Source organism: Taudactylus pleione, unplaced genomic scaffold, assembly GCF_031769625.1.
Source record: "Taudactylus pleione unplaced genomic scaffold, aTauple2 ptg000085l, whole genome shotgun sequence".
Classification (NCBI taxonomy): domain Eukaryota; kingdom Metazoa; phylum Chordata; class Amphibia; order Anura; family Myobatrachidae; genus Taudactylus; species Taudactylus pleione.
In genome coordinates, this window is record NW_028284487.1 from 9,036,444 (window position 1) to 9,047,533 (window position 11,090).

Genomic DNA, 11,090 nt, shown 5'->3' on the forward strand with positions numbered 1-11,090 from the left:
GCACTTGCTATTTGGCAGACTGGCTGTCCGCACCTATGCCCGGCATAATAGTTAAATTTGGGCAGGTGTTGTCAATGCAGTGAATGTGGTGGGGCCAACTAAGCATGATGAGAGCCACTGTAAGAAGCATTTCTCTGACATCAAGCAACATGTTAAAGAGAAGGTGGCGGATGAGATGCAGTCAGCCTGTGGTACTGGCAGTGGTTCACCATATGAGGTGGTGTATTTAGATTATGAGGAACCCCTGAAAGTGCTCATACCTCCTGGGTGGTTCACAAGAGTTATGTGCAGGACACAGATGCCCCTAAGCAGACATGTGAGTTTTCTTTTTTAGGTTTTGGTATGTGTTCTAATAGTAACAATGCTTTATTTGTTAAAACACTTTCCCGTGTTTCTGTTCAAGCTACTGAAATGGATCATGTGTGTTAATGTGTGTACACATTGTTATTTGCTGATTTTTTTTTGAGTTTAAAAAAAAAATACAAAGTTTTTTATTTTATTAAGGTTTTGGTCCGGTAACCCACACCAACAAATGTTTATTTTAGGATTGTCTTGGCAATAGCACATGCATTGTTTTAGCTGGTTCCACAATGCTTGCTGTGCTGTTTTCAGAATATTTGAAATACATTTTTTTTATAGCAAAATGTAATTATATTCAGGTCTTTTGATATTTTATTTATAGTCTACCAACCTAGTTTGTACGTTTTTTTAGTATATAACATGTTTTCTTTGTTTTAAAAATAAGGACTAGTCAATTTTCAAAGTGTGTGTACAATCTATTCTATCTTTATGTAAAGGTGATGTACATTCCTCAGCAACAAACACATTGGTAACCATGATCAATTTTATTAATTAATTAATTTTGCATAAACAGCTTATTTGTCATGGTTAATTGATCTCAACAACAACAAATGTCACACTTTTTTTTATAATTTAAAAAAAAAATATTTCATATGCTAGCAGGGAAACTAAAACAAAAAGGACTCTTCCACAAAGGGAGCATCAGCAGGAGTCAGAGGAGGCTGGTAAGTTAAGGACCACTAGTCTTTTGAAAACATACAGTAAGGTAAATGACATAATGACACTGTGAATGTTACTCTGTAGGTCCTTCCAATCTGCCCCTTAAAAAGAGGCGCATTACACCACAGTCATTTGAACAGGCATCAACACCACCAAGATGTCAGAATGTGGTTGTTTTTTCTCGGGGGCCCTCTTCACCTCATCTGGATGGTTGATCTGAAATTGGATAGATAAGTTCTGATTAGGTAAATATGCATTTTGCATTCATGCTTTGTGTTATTTAAAACTACATAAACATTTTTTTGGGTAAATGAATTGTGTATTTGCTCACCTTGTTTTGACTTTGTCCACTTGCTGGTCTGTTCATTTCCTTTGGTGTAGTCTGAAAGAAGTTATTGTTTTTGTTTTTTTTTAAGATGTTTTATGTTTTGGAACCCAAATATTAATATCCACATTAATTAAATGTAACAAATACAAAAAACCTGGAGCTTGATAATTTCAATGTCTTCCCAAAAATTTCAAAGCAGCAGAAACCAAAAAACACAGGCCAACAGTTCATGTTAGTACAATTAGTAGTTGAGAATATAGTCTGCACAGCACTTTCAAATCGTGATCAACATATATGTTTGCAAGTTTAGAAATGTTTACAAACAAGAAAATGGTATACATTGTTTAAATGTGCAAAAACAAAATGCATACCCAAGTGCCTCTTCTAGATTAGTTTGAACAACCTGGCCTTACCCAGGCTGAAGACCTAGACAAGAATGAAGAACAGAATACATTAACAATTATACCTCCAACGCCAACTATGATGACGACAAACACTGTGCCATCCACTCCACCCATTTTACTACCTACTCCACTACCTCCACCTCCCCAGCCAGAATCAACATACTGGCAAGATATGGTTGCATTCCAATAGCAACAAATAGATTTGCTACGCAGACACATCACTCAAAGTGAAGCAATTAATAAAATAGGACACCTACACAAAGAACCAGATGGCTCACAGGGTAGAACTAACACACATGGCCAACACTATGGAGCAAATTAGACAAAGCATTGTGCATTTGGAGGGCTAACACTTACGGCAAAATGATAGTGCTAATCGGTTTACTGATAATTTGCTGCGTTTAGTAGAAATCCAAAACTCAGCTTTTAGAGATTTCTCAGGAATATTCCAAAGTTTAGGCACACAGATTTTAGGCCGCTTACTACAAAATACTGCAAGCATCACGTCAAGCAGCACTTCCCAGGCACCAACCCCAATTGCTACACCACCACGATGCACACCACGAACATAAGGTGGCAGCCAAACAAGTCAGGTTGGCAGGGGTCACTCTAAGTGAGGTCTGCAATTTAATAATGTTGTAATGTGACCAAACACATGGTGGCTAAAATTAACATATATTGCCTTTTCAAATAATGTATAAAATGTTAGTAACACCAAAGTGTTCAACACACAAATGTTGTTTGGGTTGTAAAAGTTACAAACATTTATAAAACTAAGGAGCAACTGTAAAAATATTAAACACTTTGAAGTACATGATTAATGTATTTTGACATTTGAGAACATATTCCTTGCATATATATTTTGGAACACCAAAACAGAGTATATTGTTAAACTTGTTCAGGCTTCAGACATTCAGAATTTAGCATACATACTAACTATGTTGTAATGTAAGTTACAAATGTGTTTCCCAATTGAATGATATGTCTGTTGCAGAACAAATACAGAACACATATGTGTATGTTTTCTAAGTTAACTTATATTTGGTGTGTCTCAAGCCACACATTGTGGAGAATGTAATGGTACATTTAGTACATGGCTTATTTTTTAAAATATTTCGTGAAGCATTAAAAAAAATTGCATTGTGCATAGACATTTATATAGGTACAAAATGCATTTTCAATGTGGTTTGGAATAAGTATACATATCCAAAGTTTGGATACTAAACATCATAAATAAACATTTTGGAAAGAGAACACATGGCTCAATATTGTTTATTTAACACATTTGTATGGGCTTAAAGTTACCCCAAGTATTAACCATGTAATTTGAATGATAAGTTTAGGGTAGAAGAAATGCAGCATAAACCCAAAACAAAACAGACCGTCCAACAATCATTTTTGTCCAACGTGCTGCAAACATACACATATTCAACACAGATTAGGGAATTACAATATTATTTACAAAAACATACAGCACACCAGAAAATTGTGCAAGACAACTAACCTTGCAAAAATGTTTGAAGTTTTATGTAATAATTGAGTTTGTGTAGAGTTTTTGGTAAAGAATGCAACATTCAGGCAGTTCAAAGGGCCAACACAATGTAAATGCATCAAAGTGCATGGAAAGCCTACTTGAAAATATACACTTTGTAAACTATACATTCAAAATGGTTTGTAATAAACTAAACATTAAACATGTGAGGAATGACACTTACCAGTAAAGTGCTCCACAATGAGATTCTGCTTCACCTGTCTTCCAGGTTCTGTGCTCCAGCTGTTGCCTGATGCCTCCAAAGTTCCAGCCTGCTCGCTGTCCTACACATAAATCAGTGGATAAAGACTGCTGCAAACACATATTAGGCAAAAGACAGCAGCACAGCACAATATCTGACACTTTATTGGGCGCATACAATAAAATTAAACCAGATTTATCTAAACAGAACATCGACTTTAAAAGGGCAAAAGTACATTCTATCACACATCTGGTGGACTTATGTGCATCATTATACCTCTGCTCAGCTGCAGAATTTGGAAGCGACAGTGGAGTCAGTTACCTTATGTAAAACAGGTGCAAGTTTAAAAGTGAGTTTGCATTTTCATACTTTTTTACACTGCCTTCGCTGGAACCCACAGCTGCCAGGCAGGTCTGTTGGAATCGGGAAAAGTCGCCCGAGATAATGTATTTCACGGGTGACTTTCTAAATTCGATTCTTGGTGAATTTGCGAGATGTATTTCTTACATGAAAAAAATATCATCATTTGCCCGATGTCGAGTTAATTCGAGATTTACATCTCTCCCAAGTTTAAACAGGGAAAAAAAGAAAACCCACTTCAAAACCCACTAGAGTTTGTCATTAGTAAATTTGCGAGATGAAAAACATGCCTAAACGCACCCGAGATTGTCATCTCGACCAAACTCGATTCTTAATAAATTTACCCCCTAGTTTTTTAGCAGCAGCTACTTAAATTAGGTTATAGCAATAAGCATTTCCTCTATGGTGGATTATTTCAAACTGCTGCCCAAGATTTTTTAAGCACACTATGGAGTGTAAATGGACATATTATTTGTGAGTAAAACTGGTTATACAAATGGTGTTGGATGTCTGTCCTTTTATAGGTGCATTATCGAGTACTTGAAAAAAATAGATAGCATATGCAGTGGCGTCCCTCCCCACGGTGTCACCCGGTCAGGGCCATCTCTTCCATTGGGCTTGTTGGGCAGTTGCCCAAGGGCCCAAAGCTTGTAGGGGCCCACCAACCCGCCCCGCTGCAGCCAATTGGTAAATTTGTGAGAATTTATAAGACGGCCACCGGTGCACTGTATTCTGATCTAACCTCCCCCAACCCATCCCCCCCATGATTAGTACTCACCTCAGTCCCAGTTTCACTTCATCCGCCGGCTTCAGACCAGTCAGAGAGAGTCTCTCTGCATGTGTGGGAGGTCTGATGGGCATGCAGGAGGGTTTAATTTTATTGACTGTTAACATTTTTTCCCGTGAATGGGTGGGTAAGGGCCCCAGTGCATTGCTTTGCCCAGGGCTCACACTGCTGTTAAGACAACCCTGCACCTGGTGTGGGAAGGGATGCTGTGTGTGCGCATTGCAGAAAAGGGGATGTGGACACTCAGGAAGGGGTGGCCACATGGGAAGGGGTGTAGTCTCGAGGCATGAACCCCCATGTCTATTACCTGGGGGGGAGGTGGGGTGCAGGAGGTCCCTGTGTGCAGTGCCAGCCGGCTCCCTCACTGTCAGAAGCCCAGTGCTGCGCTTAATGCTACAGTGCAGCACCAGGCTCCTGTCAGTGAGGGGGAGTCTGCACCTTGGTAACACCCCATGGAAGGTGATGCCTGGGTGCAAACTGCACCCCCTGCTCCCCCCTTGTGATGCCACTGACCATATGTATAACTTCAGACAGTGGTATCCCGCTGATATTTCTTACTGGTAAGTACTGTAGATGCCACTTCTGTTATGGATCTCAGAGAAGATTCACAATTGAATCATACCACAAACATGAAGCTCAGGAGAGGATAGTAAATTGGTTGTTTAAGAGTCAATTGATAAAGAATTGTAAGGCCAAGATGGCTCCTAGTTGAAATGTACTTGGCTAGTTGCAGTCTTGAGGACTGGTATGCACTTGGGTAGTTGCAGTCTGAATAGCTGGTATGCACTTGGCTAGTTGCAGTCTTGAGGAATGGTAAGCACTTGGCTAGTTGCAGCTTGAATAGCTGGTATGTACTTGGCTAGTTGCAGCTTGAATACCTTGTATGCACTTGGCTAGTTGCAGTCTGAATATCTGGTTTGCATTTGGCTAGTTGCAGTCTTGAGGACTGGTATGCACTTGGCTAGTTGCAGTCTTGAGGACTGGTGTGCACTTGGCTAGTTGCAGCCTGAATAGCTGGTATGCACGGAGTGATATCAGGAATTGCTGTAAAAGTTATTTATTGCTTGAGTATACAGACAAGGAATTGCAACTGAAATCGAGGACTTGTTGTTTAGAGATAGTGCACATAGCACTGAATAGTAGTGCAGACAGCTGAGTGTTATTAGCTGATTGGCTGCACATACACAGAGCGGCTGCTGAGAGTGCTGGAATGAATAAACAAAAGTTCACAATATTGAAATGCAGCTGACACTGCTTTAATGTACTAGCTGGGAATCCACACAGACACTGAGGTGTGGCAGGTACTGCTCAGTTGTCACTGGCGGGTAGATCACACACACACTGGGAAGTGGAAGCCATTGCTTAGATGTAACTTGCATGGAGATCACATACACTGGACACGAGGAGTTGGAACATGTCAAGGGTTGTTTTTTTTGTGGACCCAGGGTGGATACAGGAGGGGACGCAGAATCAGAACTGTAGAAAAACTTGGGTTTTTTAATGAATGGAATGGTAGACATGAAAACAACCATAATAAAATCTGGAATGAAGGTAACAGGAATGGAGCGATAATGTTTAGATATGTCCAGAGGGAAACAAACTGTAGACAGGGGTCGATGTGGTAAGAAGATAGTCTGGCTGGTGAGTGGGATTACAACAGCAGCGGGAGGAGTATTTGCTGGTAGGTACTGGGAATCCTAAGGCTACCTGAAACTGGCAGGGAGCTAGGCAGAACCAAAGTCAGCTGCATAGAGGAGCTCAGATAAGTGTGATCACACTCAGCTGATACACGTTGCACTGGCAAAGTAAGGAAGCGGTGAACTCCCTTAAATCCCCAACAGCAGAGCGTGATTGACCGGACAGAACAGCTGACCTTTAGGGGATTGGCTCCCTAGGTCACATGGACTAATGCAAGATGGTGGCGCCAATAGAACTACAGCTTGGGAACACTGTGCAACACTCCCATGTTGGCACAGCCTACCAACAAGGAACCACCAGATGCACCCCATGCCAGTCTCCATATTCCAGCACTGCCACTGGATGGCCCATGCCAGAGTGCCCTTATGGGCAAAGACCACGGACTTACCGGTAAGGAACCTCTGATCATGACAGAACACAGAGGAGGATAACCTCTCACTAGAACTGGAAGCCACAACAAATGCTATAGCTGCCATGGAGTAAAGGGCTGGCTGTAACTTACGTGATGCAGGATCCAATCAAAGGCATTTCATGCAGAGAGCCCTTCCTACTGACTGCCAGTGTGCACCTGAACTGTGCACACAAACAAGACATGATAAATTAGTGTGCAGCTGATCCAGCACACAGACAAACAGCTAGAGCTGTATACAGACAGGACAGGAATCTGGCTGCCTGCAAAACAGCTGGAACATGGATCAATACAAGATGCAGTATCCCGGTGACAACTATAGCTGGGACCTGCCACCAAGATGATCCACTGTCGGCAGATCATAACAGTACCCAACCATGAGGGTGGACTCCAGACACCCCAACAGACCTGAAAACAAGAAAACAGATAGACAAGGTAGACTCAAGATATGTCTATACTTCATTTTTTTTCTGTGAGTTTGATGAGGTCTGACCAAGGTAAGTCCAAATATATTGTCAAAACTGATGGTACCCTCAATCAAAGGAGTTTCTTTGGCTTCAGAGTTGTAATCAGAGTTAGTATCCACATCCAAAGGAAGGATTATGGTGTTCTTCTCAGAGACAGATGGTAATGGAAAAGAAACACGATTAGATTGGGCACAGGCAGTGACAGTCCAATGACACAACAGATCAGATTTGTTCAAGACTGCCCTGCAAGATGAGGACAAAGCGGGAAAGCCAACAGTTAACTTTGTGGCTGGAGACCCCAAAGAAGATAATACTGTGCTGTGATCAACCAGAGACTGAAAGTTCTCCAAAGCCTGATTCTTGCGATCTTGACCCTTTTTGTTGGACACGAGTCCTTGACTAGTGAAACAGAACCTGTAGAAGTTTCAGCAGGAACAAATTCATGTTCACTAAACCTCTTGACCACGGCTAGGCTGAAGGCTTCCAAATCTTAAAGAATAGGATCATTGGACTGAATTAGTGGCTTAACCCATTTCAAAGCCTTCCCTCAGGAGGACATAAGAAGAACTGTCACAATTTCTTCCGGAGAACAGAGTGGAGCCAACTCTTGAGCCTGCAATATTAATTCATAAAACTGTTGTAGTTTACCGCAGAAGATGAATGCATCTGATCCTTGGTCTTTAGGAGGATGCTGTGCATTTACTGCTGAAATAACTGGTTGGTATTTCTTTCCAGACTGCACCCACTCTATGGAATGCCTTACCATGCAGAATAAGACTTACCTCTAGTCTTCAATCCTTCAAGTGTTCCCTGAAACTCACCTCTTCAGACAAGATTATCAGATTCCAGAACCGACCACATAACCTTCATAGCTTTCATGTCTTATTACATCCCCTCTCACATTCCACACATAACCTCACACATTGTCTTTCTTTCACATACTCCTGACATTTGGCCAACATTCCTGTGTGACTGGATCATGCAGTCCACCAAGAAACTCTGCATTCTGGCTGGACCAAATTGCAATATATAGCACCTATCCTTGTGTATGAATGCCTATTTCCCTATAGATTGTAAGCTTGCAAGCAGGGCCCTACCCTCTATGTCTGTCTGTTATTACCCTGTTTTGTTCTATAAATGTTTCCAATTGTAAAGTGCAATGGAATATGCTGCGCTATATAAGAAACTGTTAATAAATAAAATAAATAAATAATAACTGGTAGGTATTTCTTTCCAGACTTTACAGGGTGTGGTGCCCCTCCTAGGACTGACAGGTTAAAAGTTCTTTCAGAAGCTGGATATTCAGAAGTCTCTTTTGGAGACAAGGAATGAACTACCCCTCCTGGGGTTTTGACTGGAATCACTCCTTCAGGAGGCTCAGTAGGATCTATCCCTCCCAAGGTCATAGTTTGATTCTCCTCTTAAAGGAACTTGGCAGGATCTAACCCTCCTGGGGTCTCAGCTGGAATCTCTCCTTCAGGGAACTCAGCAGGATCTACCCCTCCTGAGGTATCAGCTGGAATCTCTGCTTCAGGGAACTTACCAGGATAAACCCCTCCTGGGGTCTTAGCTGGAATATCCCCTTCAGGGAACTCGGCAGGATCTACCCTCCTGAGGTCTCAGCTGGAATCGATACCCCTCCAGGGTTACAGGACTCAACTTGAAGACAGATGCTCCTTCTAGAGCTTCAGGACTTGATATGGAATCAGATCCCCCTCCAGGGGTTATGGAACAAGACACAGACAGATGCCCTTTCTGGGATTGACAGATCCAATATTGTTCCTGGAACTTGATAACGCTGATAGTTCTGGATTACTTACAACCCTTACTTGTAATAAAGAGCACTGAAATATTTCCACACAAATACAGATTATAAAACAAATGTCAATGCTTTTACTTAAATATAGCTTAATCATACATATATTTTTTGCCAATGCAGACTTACAACAAAAAACATAGGTTATACCAGCAGCTGTAGGGAATACTTCTAAAACAAATGTGACATCTAATACAGAATAGCAGGATAGCAGTCAGTCAATACTTCATACATACGTAATGGCACCCCCGACCCTTGTTCTGCATTCTCCCCTCTGCTCCCCCCTCCCTCTTTCTCTCCTCATATTTATACCTTAATTTTGTTTTTTGTTTGTTTATACTTCCAATTAGTCTAGTTAATCTAATTAATATTTGTACGTACAGAGGGCCTGATTCAGAGCTGAACGCACTGAATCAGGGCTCTCCTACCTGTTTTTAGAGCATCCTCATGGACGATCGTATATCTGTGGGTTACCACCCACAGCTATAGGGAGCGTCCATGATGATGGCTGCCATGGTCAAGACCATCGTGACCATCGGGCTTGCGACGAGACCCTGCGGTAGGGTCTCGGTGCCGCAAACCCTGGAGTGATTTTGGCTCTATCAGAGCCAAAATCACTCCCACTGATATCACTAGTGATGTCAGTGGGGCCGGACTCAGATGGTAGGCATTCCCATGGGAATGTCTCTGCCTGGCAGCCACGCCCCCGGAATGCCCACCAAAGGGGGCGTGCTGTCACTCACCATCGACAGCACACCCCCTTTGGTGCGAGACCGAGTGACGGATTCCTCGTCGCTCGCCGGGTCTCGCGCATGCGCACTACGGAGCTCCCTCCGTCATGCGCATTCACCCAACATTGACCCACTAGCGAGCGACCTTCGCTTGTGAGCGGGTCTGAATGACCCCCAAAGTCTTTATTGGCTACCTCAGTTAACTCATTTATTTTACATAAAAACTGAGACCTGCTACTGTCAGCTGTTCTGTTCATGTTAAAACTTATACATTTTTAACCTATTATTCTTATTGCTAGAACAATTTATATAGAAAAAACTATTATACAATAATAAGGACCGCAAAAAATATGTCAAGATATCAAAAAGATATTTAATAAGCAAAACATATCTATAAACAAATTCATAATATAACAATTTGCACAATAAATATTAGTATACATTAAGAGACATAATAGTTATATCCTCTGAAGTGGTTAATAAAATGTGCTGAGAAATTACTGAATTCTGTCTAATGAAAGCTCAATTTTGGGAGCAGTCAACTAATGTGCTTTTTAGACAAAATGATGTTCAGTTGCCTTTATATGGATAGTCTTATCCTTCTCTCCAGAGAAAATAATTTCACCAGCAGTGTTAGATCTCCACTCTCTTTATATTTAGGGTCCATAAATTAACCCATATTAGCAGCCCATAGATGACAAAAGATTTTAAAGGCAATCTTACCACTACCGCTGTTGGAAGCAGTGAGGGTTCTGCTTAATCAATCTCCACTGTTCTATAGAGTATAAACTGCTGCTCATGAAGGCAGTAAAGCTCTGTTTAATCTGCTGCTGCTGTTCCAGGATGCAGGCTGACAGTGGAGAGGAATGGCACACTTCACAGGAGGGAGTAGAATGAAAAAGTACACTTAGCCAGCTTCTGGTCAAGAGACCTGGTATTCCGGCAATAGATCGTCTTATGTGGCTTTTCTAAGATGGAGCGTCCCTGTACCTTAATGTGTTTCTCCTCTGTTTAGGGTAGTGGTTTCCTCAGAAGGCAAGAAAATAGGTGTAGTCACTGTGATATTCCTATAAGGTATTTAAAGGACTCATATCCAATCCAAATGTTCCAGTGATTAGACACACCTGTGATCAGGTAATTAGCACATACAAACGAAATTCATTTGCTTTAAAACTCAAAATAAAAATAATTATAATTAAAACACATTTGTATTAGTACTTTTATAGAGCAAAAAGTATCCACATATAATAAACAATAAACAGTAAAGTATATCTGACCAATGGCATCTAGGAAAAATAATAATAAAATATTTTACTTCAATTGAATTTCTTTTTTAA

At 41.1% G+C, this 11,090-nt stretch overlaps 1 long non-coding RNA gene across 2 annotated transcripts; it reads right to left on the reverse strand.

The window, feature by feature from the left end:
* Positions 1 to 903: 903 nt before the first annotated feature.
* On the reverse strand, positions 904 to 10,785 carry LOC148530751 (uncharacterized). 2 transcript variants are annotated; one of them, XR_015877790.1, is made up of 5 exons: positions 10,477 to 10,785; positions 3,468 to 3,567; positions 1,720 to 1,774; positions 1,352 to 1,402; positions 904 to 1,236 (listed from the first exon to the last, which is right to left on the reverse strand). It is a non-coding gene; the product is annotated as an uncharacterized LOC148530751 (long non-coding RNA). The 2 variants fall into 2 exon arrangements; XR_015877789.1 differs by lacking the exon at positions 1,720 to 1,774.
* Positions 10,786 to 11,090: the final 305 nt, after the last annotated feature.